We start from the raw sequence: 26,825 nt of genomic DNA on the forward strand, positions 1-26,825 counted from the left end.
AAAATGCCACAGTGCCTTGATGTTGTCGTATGTACAATTAACATAATATCAAATACGTCTCGGTATGTAACATATTGTGTCATGTTATGCCTTAATGAGTTCAATGTTCGCCTGCAGCCATAAGCATTGTCAGACATTGTCCCTCTGAAATCGATACCTGTTATGTACACTTTAATTAACCGATATGCCGAGCTAATTGGCTTGCCGTCGCGAAGTTACTCGTGTCACGGCCCAAACTGCGTGGATCGATACTAAGATGATCTATAAATAAAGAGGGCAGAGGTCGTGCTAATGTCTCGCCCTGATTTTTAACGGAGATAACATATTAAGACGTCTTAAAGGCTACTTACCTACTTATAAAGCGCGTGATCCTTTTTATTATTTAAAGTGACAGTACAAATAAAATATGAGGGAAACCTTAATCTCCACTCAGGGGTTATGGAAGAACACAGCTCGTGTGATGTGAGATTGTTAGAAGAATCTTTGATGAAGAATTCTTTGTTATGAACTTGCTCAGACAAAGCAATCCTATGAAAAACTGTACGTGGGTTTTGTTCAAACGCTCAGCCTTTTCTTATTTATAACTCTCAAATCTTCAATTAAAATAGCCTCCATTAGCCTTACAATTAAATCCTCAAATCTACTAATGAGACTAATCCCTCATCTCAACTTCAAGATCCGCCAGCGCTTACAATATTACCTGAAATTTCTCTCTCCCCCATAAATTAGCAATTTCAACATCGTTACGGAACAATTTAGTCGTTCAACGTTTTATCATCCAGCACAGGGTAGGGAAAACAGAAAGTTTGCTCAAGATAAGTGGATTAAGTTCGTGAATGGAGACGTTTTATCTGGGAGATCTTGATTCGCCTGATCTTCCACGATTTGGTATTGCTGGAGTCGTCCGTTTTGGTTGTAGATTTAATTTCATATTACAAATACAATGAAGTCTGATATTAGAAGATGATATAAAAAGCCTTTTTGTCATAGAACTACTTTGTGCATGTCAATCTATATTATGAAACCTAATATCCAGTAGTCAACTCCAGTCTGTGCAGTGACGGTTTTTATTGACTCCGTAATATTGAACTTTGTATTATTTCTTAGATCAGTAACCACGTCATAATATGCTCCATAGTCGCCAATATGGTATTCGTATGACGAACTATGTACCTAACAAAAGAATATTGTAATGCCAAAATTTCTGGATAAATGATGGTTCATCTAATTTGGCTACATTCGGAGGTCATATTGGACGTCGTTGTCGCACTAATTGGTTACAAAGATAAATAATGTTTTTCAACATTGAAGAGATATGATCGAGATTCGGAGAATTCGTATAAATACAGTAACTTGAGGATCTTGTTTGCTCTGACTTTGTTGGAAATGCACCTTTGATGTTCTATTCCAATTTAATCATAAAGCTCAGTTTGAGTAGGTAATGCTATTTCCAATATTTTTAATTCCAAATACTAACAATTTTAAATATGAACGGGGCGCGCGTTTCTTTTACGTGGATTTAGTTGTCATAATAAAGTTTTTATAGCGTCTCGAGATCAATAACACTGTTGTAGAATTTAAACTATTCTGATAAGTTTCAGTTCTAAGTAATGAAGCATAAATATGAATTTAATATATTTATATTTATGTTGCGAAGTGATAGGTTCTCTATACAACCTTTGACCTTTTATTTCCATTTTCATGTCGATACAATTTTTTGGATTCTGAAGAAAAAAAATGCCAGTGTTTTCATGTCCTTTTGATTTTGTTGCGGTCTTACAAACTTCTATTCAAGTGTTTAAACTATTCAATATTTAAATTAAATAGTCATTTCCATTATGAAGTCAAACTGTTATGTAAATATTTAGAATAAATATTAATATTTAACATTAATCTTAAAGTGAGACTGCTACGTTTGCTAATCACTTAAAAATAAATTAAACATAAGTCCATTTATTAAACTAAGTTGACAAGTAAAGACCTAAAGCTTAAAAAAGTTTGTAAGAAAAACATAAACATTGAAGTATTTCCAAATTCGGTGTCTTTTCTTTAGTCTCTTTTTTCAGAAATGGATTACTTATTTAGATTTATTTATTTATTTATTTTATTTTATTCGGAAAACCAACAGATTATTAACAAAATGTTTTGGTTTTGTTTCAGGTATGAATTTTCAAGTTGTCACCATAGCCATAGCACATGTGTAAGTTAACATTAACGAACGAATTATTAACCTTAGAATTAAGCTGTAAAAAATCTTAAAGAATCTATTGAACGTTAGCCATTTTGCAAGTAACGAAGATTATTTTTTAGTCTTCTTTGAGTCTTTTAACACTTCCAAAATGCATTCTCGTCGTCCAGCTGATTTGTTGTCCCAAAGTAGTAGCAAGCTATATTTGGGACGCGTATTCGTGCTCTAAAAAAATAGGCTCATAGACATAATATTCAAATGCAGTATTTGAACTACACTTAACAAATTGACACACCCTATCATGTTTGTCCACTTTTATCAAGTTGACACAACCGTGACACGGCGATTGCGGCAAAAAGAATATCAAAGCTAATGACGGGTTTGTTCCCACGAGTTGTTATTACATTAAAATAAGATAATGAGTTCATCTTTGTTTTCTAAACCTGCGCGATTAGGGCTGTCGATTTTTTTATTCCTTGCATAAATTGATCCAGCAGGACTTATCGTTGGTTGACTAGCATAGATTTTTACACTCATTCGTCAAGTGATTTAATAATGCTCCATAGAAGGGACTTTACCACTTGAGTATTTGTTCCCGGTTGGTTTAGTCCGATAATGCAGACTGGCAATCAGGTCTGAGCTACATCAGCAGGTTTACTCCGAAAAACGTTATCCGAAGTTTCGATTGTTGCCAGCTTCCTTACTTAAGTGGGATGTCAACTTGAGCGACAATGCCGGATAGACCCAACTACGTAAACAGCATTACTGAGTAGCTCTGCTGCAGTCTGCAGATGCCTGTGGCGGCTTATAATCTGACCCCAGGTTGTAGTTTTGTAGCTTTAGTTTGTCATAAGCCAGAGTATCACATTTTGTCACATAAGTGTGACAACCCTGAACAAAACGATGATCCAGATTCCGACTAAACCGCACCGTTACAGCACATTAATACTTTATGGAATCGAATCGTTCTGTTTTTATATCAAGGTGTAAATAACGATACTGTGTAGGCGAATAAACAGTTAACAACAAAAAAAGAGGTAATTTTATGATTTTCGTTTAACAATAACCTTATTCGAGCGCGTGTATCTTTTAGCTTCACCCTTAATCCTCAACAGAGGAACAGTTGGTCTTTAATCCAACTGCCGGAACACAATATTTACAGCGTACATACGAGTATGTGAATAGAATAGAATAGAATATTATTTATTTGGCAGAATACACAATACATGATATAGGCACAATACAAGATTAAAACATAGAAAAAACAAATAAGAAAAATAAAATAGATTTTAAGTGCCCTGTGCCAAAAAGGTCCCTGACTCAGCATTAGTCGTGACAAAGATGCCACGACACTGATTTTCAGCAAGGACCTTTGGGGCACTGGGGTCGCCGTAAAAATAAAAAAAATAAAAAAACAAAAAAACACACAGATTATACCTAACATAAATACAAACAATAAAATCATAAAACAAATATTAAGAGCGTTTACGCCGTTTGGCGCAAAAACAGTACTTTTTCAACCCGTTACAATCACCAACCAGTTACATCACAAATATGTTATAGGCATAAATATAATTATACAGTGTGAGTCACGTTAAAGTGTACATATGAAAATAGATGAAACTAGACCTATTTTTATCGACAAAAAAGAGGTCAAAAATTTTTTGAGATTTTTTATAGAATTTTTTTCTTCCAATTACGTATTGTAAAGAAAACGTAATAACTTTTAAACTAAGCGGTATAATCTGATAAAATAAAAACAGTGATAATGCTAAATAACAGGTAATACTAAAAAAATACATAAAATACACAAAAATAGCCAACAAATAATAAAAAATGATACTTTTTGAAAAAAATCTGCTTAAAAATTCGTGTTTTTTTGGTTATTTGATAAATTTCTCCCAAAAATGCCCGTATAACAGGTGGTTTTTATTGTTTTGTATTATTCTCTATCGTATTACCTTTGTAAAACCAAAAATTGCATGTCTCTATCCCTATCACAACATTTGCTATGATAGTTTGAACAAAGGCCTACCACAACATTATTCTCCTCTACAGGTAGGGACAATTTTAATTTTAACTAAAATGCTTATTTTACTTCGATATCTTTTGTTTTTACTTGCAATCTAACTTGTCTTTATCAAAATTACAAATCTAGAGCCATTTTCAGTTTCGTTGTTAGCGAAGCGTTGAATGGCGCGCCCGGAGAGGCTTAGTTCAAACGATCATAGCAAATGTTGTGATAGGGATAGAGACATGCGATTTTTGGTTTTACAAAGGTAATACGATAGAGAATAATTCAAAGTAATAAAAACCACCTTTTATAGGGGCATTTTTTGGAGAAATTTATCAAATAACCAAAAAAACACGAATTTTTAAGCAGATTTTTTTCAAAAAGTATCGTTTTTTATTATTTGTTGGCATTTTCTGAGTATTTAATGTACTTTTTTAGTATCGTCTGTTATTTAGCATTATTACTATTTTTATTTTATCAGGATATACCTCTTAGTTTCAAAGTTATTACGATTTCTTTACAATAAGTACTTGAAAGGAAAAAAAATCTATAAAAAATTTAAAAAAAATCTCAAAAAATTTTTGACCACTTTTTTGTCGATAAAAATAGGTCTAGTTTCATCTATTTTCATATGTACACTTTAACGTGACTCACACTGTAGGTAATTTCGTCGTCTAAATAGTTGGTTGAGAAAATATTTCAATTAGTATAGTATTTAAGAATTATATCAAGATAAGTCCATGTGCTGATTACATTACAACAAATATAAGGTTTTTTAGGTATCACCAGTCAACAGAAAAACGTTGCAGCATAAAATAATCAATCGAATTTGTCAGGTTTAAATATTTAGCAATCGCCTCACGAGTTCCAAGTCCAACTGACATCATCATGCTGATGCATTTCCTAAACTTTCGCGTGCGATCAACGTGAGTGGGTTAAAGTCGGTTAAACTACCATTGATGTATGGCGAATAGGCAATACCTCGTTTATGGGTTCCCATTTGCGGTTACTGTTGTAACGTGATGAAAGTCCACAATTGTGACGGTGTCATAGGATTTATGTATAGCTAGAAAACGTTTCACTTTCATTTCTTGAGATTTGATGAATTCAGTTTGATATTATTAAACATCCAAAAGTTTTGCAATTCAAAATGGGTCTCCTCTCTTCTAATTACCGTTCCCTACTATGTTCTAGTTTTTAAGTTTATAATGGAAGCAATAAATGATTCAGTATTAATTCCCAAGCATTTTGAATTTGAATAAGGCGTGTGTGAGAAATTAAAAATACTAAATGATAGAATAGAATGACGTGTTACCGATGTAGCCGTTGCTTCAATTGTTTTGGGAAATTGGACAAAAGAATCTTGATGCTATCTTACAAGGACCTGTAGAGTCCATAAAACAATTAACAGACCAATTTCGAGAGTGCTATAAGTGTCTTAATCAGAATGGGTGTCAATAAATTGGAAACCAAGGTCTTCAAGCCGGTGAAATAGAGCGTGGGTTCATATTGTTTGTTATTTTTGGAAACGACTAATAGTCGTCTCGAGAGATTTTGTTTTACAATTTGTTTATTAACTCTTTAAATCTGCTCTTTCTTTCTGGAACCAAGATCACTGAACTTTCAGATACAGATATTATAGCAAATGTGAATAGCCCTGTCACCAGCGTATTTAGGTTCGCTGGAATATTTTGTAGTGCACAAATTACTAATTAATAGTCGTTGGGCTTTCATTACAAATTGTGAAGCACTCATTTGTCAAACAAGCTCTAATCGATACAGCAATGTCACATTCAGATACAAGAATCACAATCAATCAAATGGTCTGACGCACACGTCTAACCATAATAAAAAGGGAATAGTACTACATAGTAATGGTTTTTAAAAAGCACTTTTACATGTCCCAGTATTAACCCTACCACTGCTTCGGGACAATAAATGAGCCAGCAGTGCTGAGATGAAGCAACGTAAGTAACTCACTGACTATTAAATTCAATGTTCAGGGAAAACTTAATCATTTTTCACAATGTCCACCAATTTGAAAGAAGAAGACTCAAATTCTCATTCTCTTCAGGTTAGTTATGTTTAGGTCCATTCACAACTTGTAGGTATAGCCATGGACATGTAGCGGCAACGTTCTTATGTTAGTGTATAGTTTCAAACGTTCAAGCATACGAAGATGTCTTACTGTACCCTTTTACTATGACGCCACTTGTACACGTGAGGTTTTCTCAATGTCACCCTCTAATGTAAGGATTTTGTAATGGGTTTTGATGCCTGAATAAACGGCCCTGAATCTTATTATCGACGTAATCCGATTTTGTAAGCTGCTTGATGCGAATAAAATTATGCGAAGAGTAATGTAAAAAGGCTTTCATAATAATGAGCTTACGTGACCTTTCAGTCTAGACTATGATATTGGGGCTTGCTTGATGAGATTTACATGTTTTATCAGACATGTTTGTAACATAGGCTTAGCTATATTATAGAAAAGAGCACAGAATGTATCAAGGCAGTGTAGATATTGACAACAATAAACTTGTAACTGACCCAAATTGATCCGTTAGCAGAATTTCCCTGAAACGTGACAAACATCTCAAAAAAGTACAATCAATATATTATGTTTCCGTAATAAAACTCCGCATATCCGGCTCGAAGGACCATAAAATACACTAACAATATTAACGCAGCGTTCGTTTCCTATAGCGGTATTACGGTTAATGTCACCCGATACATTGTGACCTCGCACCGCAACCGCAACGAGAGTAGCGGAATATTCGTCGAGTAATTGATATTGGTTTAGCGTTTTCGGTTGCTATTTCTAATTTCTCTTTACCGTATTTCATCTTTCTTTGGTTATCTATGTGATAATGTTACTACCACAGACGTGTTATTATTATCTATCTGATATTTTTCTGAGTTGAAATGTCTATTGTTAATAAATAGTATTGAAAACTGTTATGAGTTTATTTTCTGCGCTGCTTTTTGTGACCACGACTAGCTGTAGAAAAATAGCCTAAACGTTAAACAGTAAAGTAATTATTACTCATGTTCTGTAAGTACCTACTAATAACCTACTAATAGAGGTCGCCATTGAGACCCGTTGCTCTCAGTTTCAAATGTTAACTAAACATTTTTCAGAATTTAGTTTATGATTGTTTTATTGTCATGACATAAGCATGGTTCCAAAACGATCCGTAAATATTTGGTGGCTCCATAATCCATTACATCTTTCTCATTCGGTCCTCCCGGGCCTGAGGCGATATCAAAATTCCATCGGTGCCCGAAATAATGTAGCGAAGCCATTACAGTCACGTATTGTTTGTGGGATGAAGCTATAACGCCACATAGTAGAAGAAAACAGCTAGTCCAGTACAGCTGGATTTTTAAAGTGTTGTGCAACCTTCGTTCTGGTCCTCGTTTCTTGTAATCATCATCATCATCATATCAGCCATACGACGTCCTCTGCTGCTGAAAATTGGCCTCGCCCCAAAGATTTCCACCGCTCGGTTGGAAGCGGACTGCACACAGCGCCTTCCTGCTACTTTGTTTCTGGTTGTTTTCAAAATTTCCCCTTATAAAACATAACTATCTTGGATAGGGATACATTTAAAAAATCTAACTATAAAAAAGGTTATTGATGTATAATGAGCTGGCTTTTTATTTTGATCAGTGGTCTCTAGATAAATTTTGGTTTAGACGTTGTTTTCGGAGCATCGTGTGTGGGTTCGCTTACCTACTGTTTTCTTCTTCCCTTGTTGTTTACGTGTTTGTGAATTTATCGTAAGACGTTTAGTGCATTTCGCTACGTTGTTACGTGTGGTTTAAACGTTTACTGTAAGGTATTTTAATTTAATAATCTTTAAAGAGTTTTTGATTTTCGTTTATTTTAAAATAGTTTATAGAATTGGCAGAATATTCATAGATAAATTAAAACTTACTAAAACAGATTCAAATAACACAGCTTCCTGACTACCCAATGTACTTTTATACTTGCATCGGATTAATGAAAGATCTGACACTAAACAAAAAGAAAAACGTTATTTTAATGCTAGAATATTACTTGGCGCCTAGAAATTATACGATATTTGAATAATAATTCTACCTTACTAAGATAATGTTTAATTTCTGTCCGTTTCCATAAAATATCTTCAGCAATTTAATAATTAAAAGTGCAGTTATCTTATAACTTTGTTAGAATTCTTTGAACCAGTTCCCGCGATCTAGGGCGCGATATCCTTACGGACTGCAACTGCAATTAATTGGACGACGCGATCTAAATTATTATCAGTTAGAGCTAGATTTTCTTCAGTTTCTACATTCACTGTTATCGCAAAATGTAATACATCATACGTGCAGTCTTTAACTTTGAATCGAATAGCAGCTGTCGATTTAGCATTTAGCAAACCTTTTGTACCCTTAGCTCATAATTTGTCCTCTATTTGTATTAAAAAAGCTGCAACTGTAAGTTAATTGGACGACGCGATCTAAATGACTATCAGATAGAGCTAGATTTTCTGCAGTTTCTACATTCACTGTTATCGGGAAGAAGTAAATCATCATGGGTGCCATCTTGTACTTTTGAACGAATCTCGATCGATTTTTCAAGTGGGGAAAGTCAAATTCTAAGTATAAATGCAATAATTCAATATCCTATAGAAATTGTTACTGTAAGACTGTTTTTGCCCCAACGAGATTCAAACCCGCAAATGAAAACCCAAGCGGTCATCACATCAAATAGTAGACTTCGATCTCTTTTCCAAGCAATTCCCTTAAATCTATGAGAGAACGCTTTGCCATAATTTGTGTAAATCGAATCGCAATTCTTGATCCACTGATCAGCAATATTTCTACAAATATCCCATTTGCTCAAATTCCCCTTTGTCCCGTTGAATGCGTACAAAATCCAGGTCCTGATTGATTGTAGCCTCGTAAGCCCACTGTGGGCGATCGAGGCACGAAGGCGACTGCCTTTGATGTGCCCTCATATTAACGGGGTGTGGTGTCCCGATTCGTGTGGGACGTCCCGGTTTAAGGGGACTTCTCTTATCGTGGCGTTATATTTGTGGTATTTGCGTAAATAAATGCGTAAGCTACAATATGTTTAAGCAATGTAATAATAATAGTCCTAAAATACAGGGCTCTGCCCTAACTTAGGAAGCAAAGCTCAATGTTTTTAGAATCATAATATTTTGTAAGATACATTAATGTCTGTACTTAAACATTTGTTGCTTGTTTTTATATGCATGTACTTACTTTGGAATAAATAGATTTGTATTTGTATTGTAATAATAATAATAAATACTCTTTATTGCACACCACATAAAAAGAACAGAAAGAAATGGAACACATAAGGTACAATTAGGCGGTCTTATCGCTATGAAGCAATGTACATTTTCGTACCAAATTGTCCCGATTTCAAAACAAAATAATACGGCAACACTACTTCAGATTATGGAAAGATTTGTCCATTGGACTATTCATTTGATTTTCGAGTTTTGGGACTTATTGGGAAAGTTAGATTTGATGGGATAAGTTAGAAACACTAACTTATATTGTAACTATTGTTCAATTTCATTTTGTCACTACCTCTATGGTTTTTAGTCAGCCCTCAAAACCATAAGTCAGCAAGATCACGAAACATCTTGCAGGTACAAAGGTCGCAAAGCACAATTTTGTCGGCATGGCATTTATGAAACAAACCAATCTTCAATGATCGTATCACTTGTATTTCCACATTTCTTCAGAACACGTTGCGTTAGAACAAAAAGGTCGGCTATCCCTGGCCTTGCGTGTAATGTGTTACACTGTTATGCAACGTAACTGTCAAAGGTGCTGTATGGATGCTGCATCTCATCAGCCGGCAAGCGGAGCAGGGTCGCTGCAAAACGCGGGGTCGATGACCCGGGGCAGTAGTGATGGGATGTGGACGATATCGATTTTAGGTTTTTACCATCGATCGACATTGCACATCAAAGCTTTAGATTGCTTTTTGAAATTGCACGTCTTAATCTTGAGAACATATTAAGAACAGTTTTGTTTGACGATGTTTAATACTAATTAGGTACTGTATTAATGTTTTTATATCTAAAAGCGACTGAACTCGTTCACCGCTTTGTGTTTGACCGAAAATGTAATTTAATTTATCAATCAAACCCATCAAAAAGTTTATTCATGCAAAAGTGAAGAATACTCATCCCTTTCCTACTAAATAAAAAATGTATGATAAATCAAACTAATTCGAATATGCGGAGTAATAACTTCAAACGTCAGTTTTAATAAAACTCGTTTAGCACACAATTTCAACGAGCCAAGTCGTTTTATTTGACACTGATAGAGATGCTGATTTGCACGTTCATTTGCTTTATTATGGCGTTTGCTTATGTTAGCTGTCAGTTACGATTAGATTCTATTAGTGCTGGTTGTGTAAATTGAATCTGCAATGATCTCATCACTTAAGTTGTTTGCTATAATTGATTAGTTAATGTCTGAGAACGATGACATTCTATTGTAATGTGTATTAATTAAGTAGCATTAAAGTAAACACTTAACTACTCGTCATTAGAAGTTCATAGAAGAGGTTATTTGTATACTAAAGGGTTAAGATTATTCCGAATAAATTGCTTAGGTATGATTTTTTAATAATATGACCAAGTTATCTAAGAAGGTTAATTAAATAAGTGTTTATTTGACATTAACGACGGTATTGACTGTCGTCTTTGAATTGGATTTAACGGTTTAATACAATCAAATGACAAAGACCATGCCAAATCTTCACAGTCTCTTCACGAGTATTGATATATCGATAACAAAGTGACATCACTAGCAACAGCGGCGCGTGACGGCTGGCTCGACTCACGATCCCGGCGCACTGGACTGTGTCTCACTATCGTCCATTCAGCTACATAATACGTCGTAGGATGCATCAGCGTCATCGTAAACACAGCCGACACGACGTGAATGTTTGCACTGATCCCAATACCACGGCCAATACTATGAAAGTTAGACTCTTGTTTATTCGAACTAGACGACGAACCGATTTCCAAACGATCAGGGAGCCTAAAGTAACATTCGTGCGGTTTTATTTCGAAACTAGCTTTTGCCCGCGGCTTCACCCGCGTGAAATTTAGTTTGTCACATATCGTCCTAAATTATACCTATATGTTATTCTGAGTTATAAACAATAATACTGTAAAGTTTCATCTAACAAAATCCGTTCAGTGGTTTTTGCGTGAAAGAGTAACAAACATCCAGAATTCCAGACATCCAAACTTTCGCATTTATAATATTAGTAGGATCACTTCACGGAGCGAAGTAACTTCATACGAAATATCTTTATAGTGCGAAGATATTTCTGAATAAAAACTTATCTGTCACGTTTGTAACTTTGCCTACGGGGACGTACGTTCGTATCGTAGATCGTAGAAGTGACAGTTTAAATAAACTAGGTAGGTAATTCGAATTTAAAGAGTATTTATAAAACTTATCTAGTATTCGTAATAAAATAACGATTTAAATTAAGGTTTAAGACATTGATATCAAGCTCTCATAACGTCTACAGAGATAATGCACGAGTGAACTTTCAGTTACTCGATGTCCCATTAAAATGATGAAGTGCCGCGCTTGCGTTGTAATAGCTGGAACAACGTAAAAACTATGTTTAAGCGCAGTTCTGCGAAGACATAAACATAATATTGAAAGTGCTTTCCCAGCAAGAACTGATTGACGACGAATAGTGAAATGCACACGCACATACACATTTTACTTGGATAACAATAGAAGACACAGTGTGTGAAAATAATGACTAATCAATAGTTCGAGTTCGTTGAACTTCGAAAAGTACAAAATCGCCGTGAAAGCCACAAAAAATGGAGGGTGTGGAGCACTTCACAACATGGGAATCAAAGGGAGGGAACAAAAGAGGAGTGCATGGGAATGCGTCTTTTGTGCGGACGCATTGGTCTGTGCACAGGTTTTGTTTTGGCGGCAAAATATTGGTGCTCCAGCCTTTTGTTGGACCGCCTGAATGGTCCATTTGGTGCAAGGACATTCAGTTTACATTTAAGCCCTCGATAAAAAAGCAAACGCAATAAAAGCTTCAGTCAAAGGACAAAAGGAAATTTTGAATCTTAATTACTATTTATATTCACAATCCTTCCCTTTCTCTCTCCAATTAGATATTGGACCAACAAACAAAGGTCCCCTTGACCTTAGCACAACAATACTTGACTGTTAACCCCAATTACTCTCCATTTATCTAACAGATGACATAACTCATTGCACAAAGCCACTGTTCAGATAAACGACCTCATACAAACTCGTCCGTGTCACGGACGTAAGGCCCGGTTTCCACTAAGGCAGAGCGGTGCGGAGACGAGAGATGTGCGGCGAAGCTAGAAGCTACAAATACAAATAATTTCTTGTGAAACACAGGTAAGGAGTATGATGTACAAACAAAAGATGTGTTCAAGCCGTGATCAGCCTTGTCGGCATACAAATGTTGGCTTGGCAGGCAGCTGGTAGGCTATTTTTTACGAGCAGACGGATCACCTGATGGTACTTTTCCACCTAAGTGGAGTGGAGAAGATCGGAGCGGTGCTGAGAAGAGAGGAGATGTGTGAGCTGTGCGTAGCTGTCAGCTGTCTCAGTCTATTGTTATCTATGAAAGACCGCACCGCTCCACACATCTCCGCGCCGCGATGCCGCCGCTGCCGCTGTCAAATTCTATAAAAAAAAACAAGCCGCGCCCTTTACTTCTCCGCTCGATCCATTTCCACCAAAGCCGAGCGGAGTGGAGATGTGCAAATGGAATCTGATTGGTTATTCAAAATACTTCACTGTTCTGCTCCGCCTTGGTGGAAGCCGGGCCTAAACGATATATCCCCGGTGTTAACAGCTATTTGTAATTACACCCATTAATTCTCATTTGTATGTCATGTTTTGTGTCTACTGGAAAGTAGAAGATGAGTTGTGTTACCAAAATCGAAGTCATGGTTTTGAAAAATGCTTGTCATGGTGTGTTTAGGGGGAAAAGGAAATGAAACGATACGTGGCTGATTCAGCTTATTTTAAAGTTCATATTACTATTAAATGGTATGTAACTATCATGTTAGATCGCTAAAATAATGTAATAGATGTGAGTCAAAAATATATCTAAAGTGCATTGGACGCAAACCGTGTCGCAATCAACGTTGGTTAAATAGATTGGTGTTCTGCATCAAAATAATTACTTTTATCTCAAAAGCATCCAACTTGGTCATCTGGAAAAGTTTCCATCGTAAAATCCGGGACAACGTTCAACATTTTCAACCGACTTCAAAAAAGGAGGAGGTTCTCAATTCGACCCGTATGTTTTTTTTTTTTTCTATGTTTGTTACGCGATAACTCCGCCAATTATGAACCGATTTGAAGAAATCTTTTTTCGGCGTATAGGTAATACCTCAAGGGTGGTCCCATTTAAATTTAATAATAGAAAAAACAACCCCCAAGGGTGGAAAATTGGGGATGAACTTTTTTATACGCAATATCTCCGCCGATTATAAATCAATTTGAACGATTATTTTTTTGTTGAATAGGTATTATCAAAAGGGTGGTTTCATGCGAATTTGAAGAAAATATTTCACCCCCAAGGGTGGAAAATTGGGGATGAACTTTTTTATACGCAATATTTTTAATTTTTAGTATTTTTTTGTGTTCACGCATTTGAAGTCGGTTTTATTTTTTTTAAAAGTTATTATAGATCGCAACTTCTGAAAACATGACACTGTTTCAAGAGTGCAAATCCTTTGGCCGTTGACATTTTGCCAACGCTCGTGGATCGTGCTCTATTGTGACGTCAAGCTATGGTACTCTTAATGCCGGTATGGGAGGATGTTTTACGACCAGGAAATATTTATGTTCTATCTCCTGCCTGCGCATCCGCTTCCCATACAACTTGAATAAGGCATGAAAATGTTGAGGGAACCGTAAAACTAACGGGAAAAATCTGTTGTTGAGACCGGTCGATGTTTTTGCTGCCTATAAAATAAACTAGCCGGTTTACGTCACAAAAATATGGAGTAACAACTGACCCAGGCCATAACAGTAACGTGGAATGATCCTCAGAATAAAAAGGGACTTCCTGGCCTCTCGAAGGTAACACTGGGAGGGAGTTATCATGATTTTATTACTCTTTACGAGCCGGGTAACGTAAGGTTCTCCCAATTTCCTGTAAGGGCAAAGGTCAGGGTTCGCGTGGAGCAAGGCAGAAGTTTCGGATGGAATCGACGCGAAACGAGCAGGTTGCCGTAATAACGTTAATGGGGTCCTAAATACCTGATGAAACGGTTCTTCTGAGTAAGAATACAATTTGACTTGTTCTTGTTTAAATGAGATTCTTTTTGTTTTTTATTTGGGCAAAAAGTAAGCTGATAAAACTTTTACGTTTTATACCGTCGTTATAGAATAGAATAAACATGATGCAATAAACATATATGACTATGACTATGACTATAGTTTTCATTTGAAAGAAAGGTATACAAGCAGACAAGACATAGGTACATACAGAAAGAGATACACAAGTGGACAGATAGCTGCTTGTGCCCGTCTGAAAAAAACGCGCCAGGGCTTGTCTCGAAACTGATTTTCAGCGGGGCCCTCTGTTGTCGTTACTAGGCAAATATTCAAAAGGTACGCGTAAATTATGATGATGACAGCTTATTACTAGTCATCATGGTCCCTTAAACAAAGCGTCGTCCAATAAAATCGCCATTACGTCAATTTGGCTGGCACGTTTCGGGAATTGATTTGTTTACGGCAAGGTCGCGAGGAAGCTACCCTTGTTACGGTCCATTGACGTAATGTGAACATGACACTTATCTAATTTGCGGACCCTGCGACCTTGGGCCGTGATGACATGGAATTCGTGTATTGTCTTCATGGCATTCCTTACCAATCGATTCAATGGGTTTGATGGAAATAAATGAGATGTATAATTGATATTGACTATACAGATTCGTTGTTAACTAGTTTTTGTCAGCTCTAACTGTTGTGTCCCGAATGAAACTGAATTGGTGTCTTGGTGTTGTAGGTATTTTTTTTTCTTATTGCCAGTTGCTATGATACATTTATTATTTAATGAAATTTTGAGGCAATTATGTAGCTTCAATAGCAATGGGCATTGCAATTATTGTCTTCTTGTATATCGAATGCAACCTATATGCATATGTTATGTGCATAAATGTTAAGTCTGTTTTGTAATGCCCTTTTTTCTTTCTAATTTGTAAACTAAATTGTTATTGTCGTTAAGTAACAAACTTTCACATTTATTATGTATCATATTGTTAAATAGTGTGTGAATCGTTTTTATAACCTAACGTAACGAGGTGCTTATCGACAAATTAAGTCTCATTATAACGTGTACAGTTCTCAGATCATCCGGTACATTAAAAAACATATCATTATCATCTTCATGAGCCATTGTTTTGGTCGTGTACGTATGCAGCGGTCTGTGTTACGAATATTAAATCTAATCGGTGTTGGACTGGCCCTTGCGTTGAAAAGTTTATAGTGAAATGGTAGCAGTAAAATATTTCGATATTTCTCTTCTGGAAGAAAAACCTATAATTTGATTAATTATGAGCTGGGAAAAAATGCATTCGCTTCGTTCCAGCCAAATGATGTCTGCTGGACAAAGGCCTCCCCCAAGGATCTCCTCATTCTCCTCTCAGTTCAATTTCAAATACCTGCTTTGTGCTGCATAAAAACATTTCGGAAGGCGGTAAGAGTAAAACCGAGACGCTAGCACGAAGATGTCTCACTATCCTCTTTTACTGTGCCACGTCCGACACTTGGGTATCGTTTGGCACCAAATTGGCCTGCGAACGACCGCGGTGGTTTGCTTTTATTCGATGTTTGTTCCAAGTTTGGTCGCCAAGCTGGCAGGGAGTGGAACGAGATGACAATAATGTGGTTTAAAACTTAATGTTTTCCGTGGGCTCTTTTGGCATGGCGGTTTTGTTAAAAGGTTTCAGTTTTATTCGATTCGATAAGTAGTGAAGTGAGTGCAAATACTATAAGTAAAGTGAATAAGCTGGTCCAGATTTGACGAAATCATTGATCCCCAATCAATGATTTTGTCAAATCTGGACCAACTACAGCTGTAGCAGCATGTACCAGCCAGCTTATTTAGCTTATTGTTGAAACTCAAAATTCACTACCGATTAATTCGAATCTTTGGAATCGTCTGATATAAAATTAGGATCTTTGAAAAATTCTCGGAATCTGCATTCGATGATAGGTAGCTCTGAAATGACAAATCTTATAAAAAGCCGTTACTACATTATTCAGTAGTAACACGACTTCCGAGAAAAACGCAAGCACTTACATAACATGTAAAGCCTGATAGCCACCGGCCGTGTCAAAGCAAAAGCAATATCCATCTCCATCGGTGCACAACGGTAAACCAGTGCCCATAAATGGTCATCCTGCCAGTAGTGTTTAGCAATCATTACATGCAACTAGTGTTGTTCGCTGACCGGTAGTTGAATATCGATAAACAGTTATATTTAATTAAGATGGGGGAGAACATAGAGCTTTTCGAGGTGATGAAGCCGTTTCAGATAGAAGAGCGTATCTTTACGGGATCTAAACTTCTTGATAAGACACAATATCATCAATTAAACCGATTACTGAGTCTTAACAAGTACGCAACAGACGACAGAGGTTCTCGATATAAATCATTTAATCATTCATGGTTTATCAAAGCAAATACCTGTATTGTGACAATGCAGGTTGGCAATATTGGCATCTGTTTTTGTGAATTTCTAATATCCTAACTGAACGTATCATTCGTTATTATTATTAATATAATCAATTTGTTCAATGAAATATCGATATCGACTTATTTTTAGCCAGACCGATACAACAACACTACATAAATGAGCCAGTACAAAGTCAGTAATTGTGGTTCATTAGTTAGTTACATAGGTAATGCTATCGCAACACTATGCTATGGGATCATTGGGACAATTAATTAATTAAAAGCATTAGTTGCGTGAATATGATGATAAATTGGAGAGTCCAATTGCAATGGATTTGGCTTTTGGTTTTAGATTAACGTTTAACAATTTAATCGCTGTGTCAATTAAATAATTTCTTTATAAATTACTTCTTTCTAAATTACTTCTTTCTAAATTACTTCTTTCTAAAAATCACCTGTCGTATAATCAAATATGATTCAAGGTTCCAATTCTCGATCGTTACATTTTACGTGGCCTTTCTTCAATGAAAGTGATATTATGGATATCATTTGAGTCCACATACCTACTCAGTTCCAACTCGTTAAGTGAAAGATACTTACCTACTATTTGTGATATAGTTCAGTCAACAGAGCGCAGTGCGTTATCCTACCGAATCTGAGCTTTATCGTTAAAAAATCTTTTTCCTCTTCTTCGTCGTTCAAATGAATCCACAAGGATTTCCACAACTAACGGCCCCAGCGCACCCAGGTGCTTCCCGCGTTCTTCACCAGATCGTTGCACGTTATATAAGATTTTAAAGGTCTGCTTGTGACCACGGCTGCAGCATCGCAGCCGAAATGTTAAGCCGTGAGTACATAATGTAACTCATTAATAAACGTCGCGTTAAGACCCGTGTCTTACTATTTTAATCGATGGACGTTAATTCTGCGAACTGTATCAAAAATCATTTCTGTCATCAAATCGAACGGAAAATCATGTTGGTATTCTTAGTATGTTCATAAATCATTGCGTGTATTTGTGGTAGGTTGACGAGCCGCCGACAGCACAAACCAGCACCGATCGTATCGAAACGTGATGGAAACGGTCACGAGAACTGGAGTGAACTGTTATGCAACCAATGCGCAGTGCTGCAGTGGATTACCGAATGCAAAGTTTTATTTACATACTAACTCTCTGTCCCGATTTTGCCCTGGAATAGCGATGTGTCTTAAAAAAATATTTAAATGTAAACTCAAAGATGACTGACTAACCGATATAGTGATCTATCAACGCACAGCCCAAACCACTGGACGGATCGGGCTAAAATTTGGCATGCAGGTAGATCTTATGACGTAGGCATCCGCTAAGAAAGGATTTTACGAAACTCCACCCCTAAGGGAGTAAAACGCGATCCACGCGTACTAAGTCGCGGGCGACCGCTAGTTGTTGATAAAATAGGGCATTTCATTTTCATTCTCTATCTTGAACAATGTGCCTTTTATAATCGTAAGTTGCATCTTTTTCAAATTCATACAAGAAGGATGGAAATGGGACATTTCAGGTTTTTTTTGGAAAAACGGCTCAGGTCGCTGTTTTGAATCGGGAATTATTAAGTCGAGTCTTCCAGTTGTTTTTTCTCATTGTTTTCTTCTTCAATTTGCAAGTAGAAGTGTTTGCAACATACCTAGTTTTTAGTAGGTCAGTTACAATTTCAAAAATATCATATCAGACTTCAGAAAAGTTCTTTTTCGTCGAGAAATGAGTTTCGTATTGCGTTCTCTGTGCCAAGATCTGCTGAAATTCGTGTAGTATTTCACACATCTTGGCCTAGATTCACTGGTATGTCGTCATCTAGGTAAGAAAGAAAAAGTTATTGATACTGAATTATCATTATACCTAGGTTAGTTCTCTAGTTATTTTGTTTTTTATGACCGCTATCGCACCTGATGTTAAGTTTTATGTTAATTTTTAGTTAAATGCCCAGTTTATCAAATTAATAGGCACCATCATCGCAATGTCGCATGATCGATTGTTAACCGAAATAACAGTAGTCGTCCAGTTTGCATTCATTACGGCGGCGCCGGCGCGGCTGGCGTAGCGGTACCGTGACCCTTTGGCTGGCCCAAGGGAGTCAATCCGAGCGGTATACATGTTTATGCAACAAAAGAAAGAAAGATATATGCATGAACATCACCCATTTGCTAAATTAGAGAAGGGATCGTACCTATCCCTGAAGTGGAAACTAAATGACCTCATAATGATGATGTGGTTTGGGATGAAGAAGTCGGATTTGGCGCCCAACATCCCAACTAATATTATAAATGCGAAAGTAACTCTGTCTGTCTGTCTGTCTGTCTGTCTGTCTGTCTGTCTGTCTGTCTGTCTGTCTGTTACGCTTTCCCGCTTAAACCTCGCAACCGATTTTGATGAAATTTGGCATAGAGATAGTTTGAGTCCCGGGAAAGAACATAGGATAGTTTTTATCCCGGTTTTTGAAACAGGGACGCGCGCGATAAAGTTTTTCTGTGACAGACAAAATTCCACGCGGGCGAAGCCGCGGGCGGAAAGCTAGTATTATTGTAAATGGAAGCAGCAAAAAGCAGTTTTAATTACTTTTTATGGACACTAATGGGAAGGAATCTATTTATGAATTACTGTTTAAGTACATGCTTTAAGCTTAAAATGCAGATGTCATATTTAAGCTGTCTTAGGTTTTTGGCGCCCAACGTGGTGTTACAAAATATACGGGCGATGTATAAAGACTGGCGTTTTAGTCATCCATTCATTAACGGTGTTATCAGTGATTATTTTAATGGACATACTGTGATAAGTACATAACTGTTTATGTACTTATCATACTATCAGTTATTATGATATCGCCTGTAGCCTGCATTTTGCGCCGCGATACGATGCAAGCGAAACCGTCGCGATGTTTCTGTAACGAGCTGATGTCGTTGATATTATTTACAGCCGGCGTATCTGATTTAAACTGATTTGCTCAAGTGTGCTGGGTTTCAATGAATTATTAAACTAAGATATTTCAGGTTGATACACTTCATAATAAAACTCTTTTGCACGTCTGCCTTGATAGGAATGATATGGTCGCAATTATGCTGATGTTGACAGAAAATCAGATTTAAAAAATATGTTTTAATATTGAGAGCTGGCTTCTTGTATGTGTGGGTGTTAAAGCGACGATACGTGTATCTATTCACAATACGTATCATACTTACGTGAATCGTGCAGGCATTAAGTTTTTGTAGGTGTCTTTATTGGTCTTGCTCAATTACTTGTAAATGGTTTTAGTTTCTTCTGTGAGTATTGCCGTCTCGTATCCCAAATTATTAAATCCCGACTAAAAATAGAGTATCGCCGAAATAAAGGGGTCTGCTAATAAATCCAGGGATTATATCGATTTAGGATTTCAGGCCCAAGTTAAGCTTGTATTAAGGGCCTCCAGCCGATTTAGTATTCTATAGATAACAGCACAGGAATTAATCTCGCTTAAAATAACTGGGGCGATCCAATTTTCAACTTCAGGATCAATGAGTTTATTGAACGCCGGCCAACAATACTTTCCACAGTTTCAACTAATAAAAGATTCTGTGAAAAATCTTTTTATCCTCGCCTTAAGTCTTTTGTGGGAATGAATAATGAGAATTTTTATATTGCCACAGATCTGCAAGACAGATCGTCTTTGTGGATTTATTTTAAGATTTAAAATTTTTAGAGACTGGTGTTTTCTTTTGTAAACATTACTAGGATAAAATATTTAATTTTGAAATTTTATTTACGAAGTAAGTTCACCCTGCCTAGGGTGATCGCTATAGTAATTAGCCAATACATAGTTATTGGCCAACTTGCCTAAAATAAAAAGAAACAAGCCTAATGGAAGTTATTAAGAGAGGAAAAGAGAAATATTTTTTCTGAGCAATACGCAGTCCAATGTAGATAATAACTATGTATAGGCTAATTACTATAGCAATCACCCTACCTCCATTGGTAGAGCGGAACACAGGTAACACTTTGCCTAGAAGGTTTTAGTACAAAAAAATGTATCAGAAACGTAACTGTGCTGATTTACAAGTAAAAATATAATACTATTATTTCACAAGAACAACGTAACGTTAGTAAATCAAACATTTAGTAATGTAAACTAATTGGGTTAAGATTAGTTTTTTCTTTACCAGTCCTAATAAATTATAGATTACAATTAGTACTTAAGTAACTGCTGTAACTAAATATTTATTACCCTATTTGTACAAACCGCATTTCTTAAATAACATTTGACTAACCGATTTTCCTAACGTAAGTATCGTAATAAGTAGAGTACTGACTGATCAACGCCATTGAGGGTTATTGCGTATGAATTCGCCGCTAGGGGCGCTTGTGTAGATTGTCAGATTGGCCAATCAGGATTAAGTATACGCTGACAGTTGCGAGTTCGAATTCTTTGAAATATATTTGCAGTAATGTCTAGCTAAAAGTTGAAATTTATATTTGGGCCATTTTTAAATACATTTTTATCTTAATTAATGTCACAACAACTTTGATATTATTTTAATTACTCAATCTTCAGTTAAGTTCGAATAAAAAAGAAACAGCTGATTTATTTGTTATACAAAATTATACAAAAGGGGTTATGAAATATAAAATAATGTATAATTGTACATAACTTAGTAATCTACTTAATCCAGTAATATTACTAATTAGAAGCTACATTAATTGAAGCAGGTTTCTAGGTAATTAAACGTACCTTCCTGCCAAAAGGGGTTTCATTGATGAAAATCAGTTTTCATATCTATTCAAGGACGTAGCTCACTTATAAAGAGATCGTAACCGTATCAACTCGAGGCCGTCAGTATTATTTGTATGAAACTCCATACTGCAACGCACACTTATCCGGACCTCGCGGTTGATGACGCGGCTCGAGAAAGGCGATACGGTGTTGATTCCTTTCCGAGTTGATAAGTCTGTCAATCAGTCTAGTTAAGAATCTTGCTCACTCCGAGATACAAGTAATGCCAGCCTCTGACTGTTCAGACGACAGCACGTCAAGCTAAAACACAGTGGAGTCTTATCTCGTTGTAATACAGATTATTTTGCAACAAAAATGTAGTATGATGTGCTGTCGTCTGTACTCGAAGGAAACCCTACACGAAATCGTAACGGCATCGTAATCTGCTCGGCCTTCCACAGTAGTTTTAGTTTCCTTTGACCCATTTAGCTAATAAAAAAGTAAACAAAGGATGCGTGCCTTCCTCGCAGTTTCTATTTAATAGCTCGAATGTGTACAGTTTTTACAGTTTGACTTAGATTAATAAAACCTAGATGGATAGTCTTCATACAAACGCTTCGTCAAGAGTGAGGCAAAAATCTTATGTCATTAGTGTCAATTTTGTTGGGGAGTGTAGACAGTGAAGGCGATTTTCCCGAAAGTAGGGAAATTTTTAATATGTTTTTAATTATTTTATAACTAACAAAAACAAAACGCATCATGTACTTACTTATTTATTGAATTCAAAGTACCTACCTAATTACAATTAGATAAATCGACTTAAAAGTCTCGATTTCATAAAAAAAAGAAGCGTATTTGTACGGCGAACAATTGGGAAATAAATTTTCTTGTTACTGGTATCATTCCCGTATTTAATTTTTGAAAGCCAAATTCAAGCAAAATACGCGTCGAATCGTAGTACTTACTCATGAAATGTAACACTGGTCACTTTCTTATGTTTTTCTGATGTATTTAGACACCCTATCACAGCACAAACCGTCTTAATTAATTAAAAGTCGTCGGACGTGTTTACCAATTTTTCACTTTGACAGCTCATGTGACGTTTACGAGTAAGCCATTCTGGCTCACTAAAATCTGCCTTACCTTTCGTGCACTGACTATCTATCTAGGTTTTATTAATCTAAGCAGTTTCACCACTAGTTTAGTGATGTCATGTCACATGTCGATATTTGTACCGATTTTTTTTTTAATCCTGGCGTATTTCTAATAGAATCAAGTTACTTATATTCAAATGTGAACCATCATCTGTATTATTGGAAAAAATATGTGTCCCGAATTCGAAATGAGTTTGGAATATTCAGTATTTTTTTCTCCATAAAAGAAATAAAAAATGCTGCAATGCTGTATGTCTTTGTCCAGCAGTTTTCAAGCATAGCCTTACGAAACGAAAAATAAAAATAAATAAATAAAAATAAAAACACTTTAAGAAGATCCAATTATAAAGGTTTCATTCAACCCCGAGTGAGAATGACAATATGTCGCTTGTAGTTTAAATTTAGTCTACATCGACGACATACTAATTAATCAAAATTGATCAAGCGTAAAATAGCGTTGAGTCTCCGTTAATTAAATCTAATGAAGAGTACCGTTATACTAATAGTGTTTGTTATGTTAAAACAACATACACAATATTATTTCATCTAACTACATCAATTACATCTTTTAAATAAAAACAATCAATGTTATGTTTTATCGTAGTAAAATTTTGGAATCACATAATGCTTTACATAATAATTAAAATTTAAAGTGGCCAAAAACGAAGTAAAGACAAAACTGGTTCGTCCACCCTATCTCAATAAGCTCATTACATTAGTTAAAAGCGACAAAAAAGGCCCTAAAGACAATCGGTACACCATAAAGATACCCCAATTACGGGTGTCCGTAGTGGCTCATTATTGAAAAGGGATTAACTGAGGTCGACCATTATCCACACTGATTGGACGGTCTTCGGGGCTACTCTGAAAAACGTTATCGTTTCAAATGTTGCCATCCCTCTCACGCAAAGCGAGATGCCAGCATGAGCGACAGTGACAGATAGACGAAACCACGTAAATATAGCGTTTCGGAGTGTCCGTCCATACTTGATCCGGCTTATGCCCTTTCGCTTGGTCGGCTTTTATTTCATTTGCTAAAGCTAGAGTTGCGGGTTTGGTGCCAATTAGAGCCAGTTTTTCAGTACCTGAATCTTCGTTATTCATATGATTGTACATTATCTATGAATAGTATATTTTTATTAACAATCGTACCTCTGTGTCTGTCATACCAATGCTTAACAACCTGAAGGTAGGATCGTCTAAGAAAAATAATCTAATGATCATGCTTGCGTGTCATTGACGACAAAGATGATTCTAATGATGAATACAAATTCAAATTGGATTCAAGTCCAAAAATGGGCTTGTTGTTGTATTCATATTTCCAAGGTGCCTTTTAAAAATCTTAAGTCGGTGACATAGCCCGACGGATTACTAGGCTAAGTGCCCACGGCAGAGTCCATTATTCATCTTAATTTTCGTGTCTTCATGAGTTTACTCCGGAACCTCAAAATTTCACTATAGCAACGGAAAAGTATTTTCATTTTCCACTTCTGGGAATGGAATTGGATTATGTCAAGTTTCTACGGCTGATTATTATCGTTCTTCTTAGAATCTCAAGTTAAAATTTACTTAGAAGTAAGGTCATATTGAAATTTAAGCTTTATAACGTAACGGAAGTGGTCTTTGTGCGAAATCACCAAAGTTTTTCGAAGTGTTCATAAGTTTCTTTCCAATCACTCAATTATTCCATTATTAGATTTTTCATAAAAGCTTCCTACGGTATTTAAATCATCTGTGAACGTTTTTTTCACTTCACGTGCTTCATTTTCAATTTTATTACTACATGACAATTTTATTAAGTCTCCAAAACAATGTCCTTATATGTCATTTATTTTAGGCGTAACTTTATTTGTATTTTGTCGTTTCATTTATAATATCAATTTTATATTTGCAACTTCACAGAGGCTGTTTTACTCCAACTTTCTATTTAAATTCCATTATCACATGTTTCACTCCAATCCAAAGGAATCCAGCGAGCAATAAAACAAAATTTAATTCTCCCCGATACGGGTCCTAAGCCGGGCGACCCAGTTCACGCAGACTCGTTTATCGAAGACATCAATCAGGTCCCCATTCACGAAGGTGATTTGATTGCAAAAGTATTGCAGATTGGCTACCGGAATAGATCTAGTTAGATGAAGTGAAGGAACCCGCCTCCCCAACCCGTTTAGTATTGGCTAGATACTGCTGGCATCTTTAGTATCATAGCTAGTGGGGCACACTGAAAACCAGCGTCGTGGTCTCTCCCTCACCGGGGTCCACGGCATATGCTGTGTGGGGTCCCATTGCGATGGGCATCGCTGTGCGACAGGGTGGCACTGCTCAGTTTACTTTCTCTTCCATTGTATGTTTTATGTCATCTCTGTCTTATTTGCTTTTTTTTTATTTACCTCTTTTGTCTTTTGTAATGTCCATGGCAATAAATGTTTCTTTCTATCTTTCTTTCATCATCATCTTCGAATTGAAAGCCCAACATCCTGGGGGGCACCAGACTATTCTGAGGTGGACCGTGCCCATACGGTTTCCCCAGTTTATACGTATTACGCGCATGTCGTCTGGGCAGCGTGGGGAGTGTAGGCCAAATCCTGCATTTGCCTTTGTGAAACAGAGGGTCGTGCTCCTGAAGTGGAGAATATATGACCTGATGATAATGATGATTGATGGTTTTTGATAACAGAGTGCATGTACGCGATCCATGCGTTTTTGGATTCTTTTAAATTAAACGTTTGGAGCCGGGACGTTAATCGCCCGTGTGCTGGACAACACATTATGGAAAATTATATGACACTGCGTTGTAATAGAAATGACAATAACCAAAACAGGTAACTTGGTTAAGTAACCATCTTACTTTAAGTATAACAATCGTCAAAATCTGTCACATTCCATACAAAAACACCTGTTATCGTTATAGTTACGTTTAAAGTTAGGTGGTGGAACTGAACCTTAGTGCAGTCTTATTTGAAAGACTTACTTGTAACGTAAGGACTCGGTGACGTTTGCGCGTTACTTTTAGTCCGTATTTAATTTGAAATCGCCCTTAATATAACTGAAGCTCATATCGTCAAGTAAAGCATTACTATTATCTGTTTTGTTGATTAACCAATCGCTTACTTCACGGTCTGAATGCTTTTGCACTGTTGCCGGCGCATCAGACTATACATTGTTGTTGCAAAGTAATTCCTATCCCAACTGCATAAGATTCAAGTGTTCCGCTTGATGTCGTCGACCTTACAAGTACTAATTAATTGTTACAGCGATTGTTACTTTATTGCCATTGTATTGCTTTTAGCTATTATAAACTGATATATATTTTTAAATTGTTCCACTTTTGCTAGCATCAGTTTCGGATGATTGTTTTCATATTTTTTTAGCGTGAAACTACTTATATTTCTAATCATGAAACTAAATGTCTAGAGGAAGTAAGATATGTAATAAACAAGTGAATATATTTAATTTCGTGTTAATTAATCTAATTGTTTTGATTGTTTCAGGTAATTATTATTAACTGACTCTTCATTACGTTCAAAAAGATTTTGCAGATCCGGTAATACAATACTTATTTAGTTAAGTAATATTATTGAGGTATGGTATGGAATAGTTATTATATTATTAAGTTTATTAAGGCTTCTTTAGAAACGAAAGTAGTCAAAAACCTTTCCAGTACAGTCAGTATCAAATAGTTCTTAACAATGAAAGTGATCAAAAAGTTGATAACAGAATCTAATTCCAATAGGGATGTTTCCTGGGTAAAACAAGCAAGAGTTTTAATTACTCCAGTCCGTTAGTTAGCTTATCAAAAACTACTCGACACGTATTTTTCACTTTTTAAAACTAATGAAAATGTAAAGAGATAAAGCGTGCCAGTTCTAAAGAAAAGGCCCGTGACGTCAGTGAGTGCGTAAAAGTGCAGCACTTTGTGACGTCGCGCGGAACTTCAACGCAACTTTGTAATTATTTGTTAGATTGACAATTCAAAATATACGTGTCCAATATTTTTAAATCCCAACTAATA

General features: G+C 36.1%; 1 protein-coding gene across 1 annotated transcript in view; it reads left to right on the forward strand.

Moving 5' to 3' along the window:
- The window catches only part of mim (missing-in-metastasis), a 120,031-nt gene that overhangs the window by 48,591 nt on the left and 44,615 nt on the right, over positions 1-26,825 (forward strand). The window lies entirely within an intron of this gene.

Source organism: Ostrinia furnacalis, unplaced genomic scaffold (assembly GCF_004193835.3).
Source record: "Ostrinia furnacalis isolate ACB-3 unplaced genomic scaffold, ASM419383v2 OfSCF1802, whole genome shotgun sequence".
Lineage (NCBI taxonomy): Eukaryota > Metazoa > Arthropoda > Insecta > Lepidoptera > Crambidae > Ostrinia > Ostrinia furnacalis.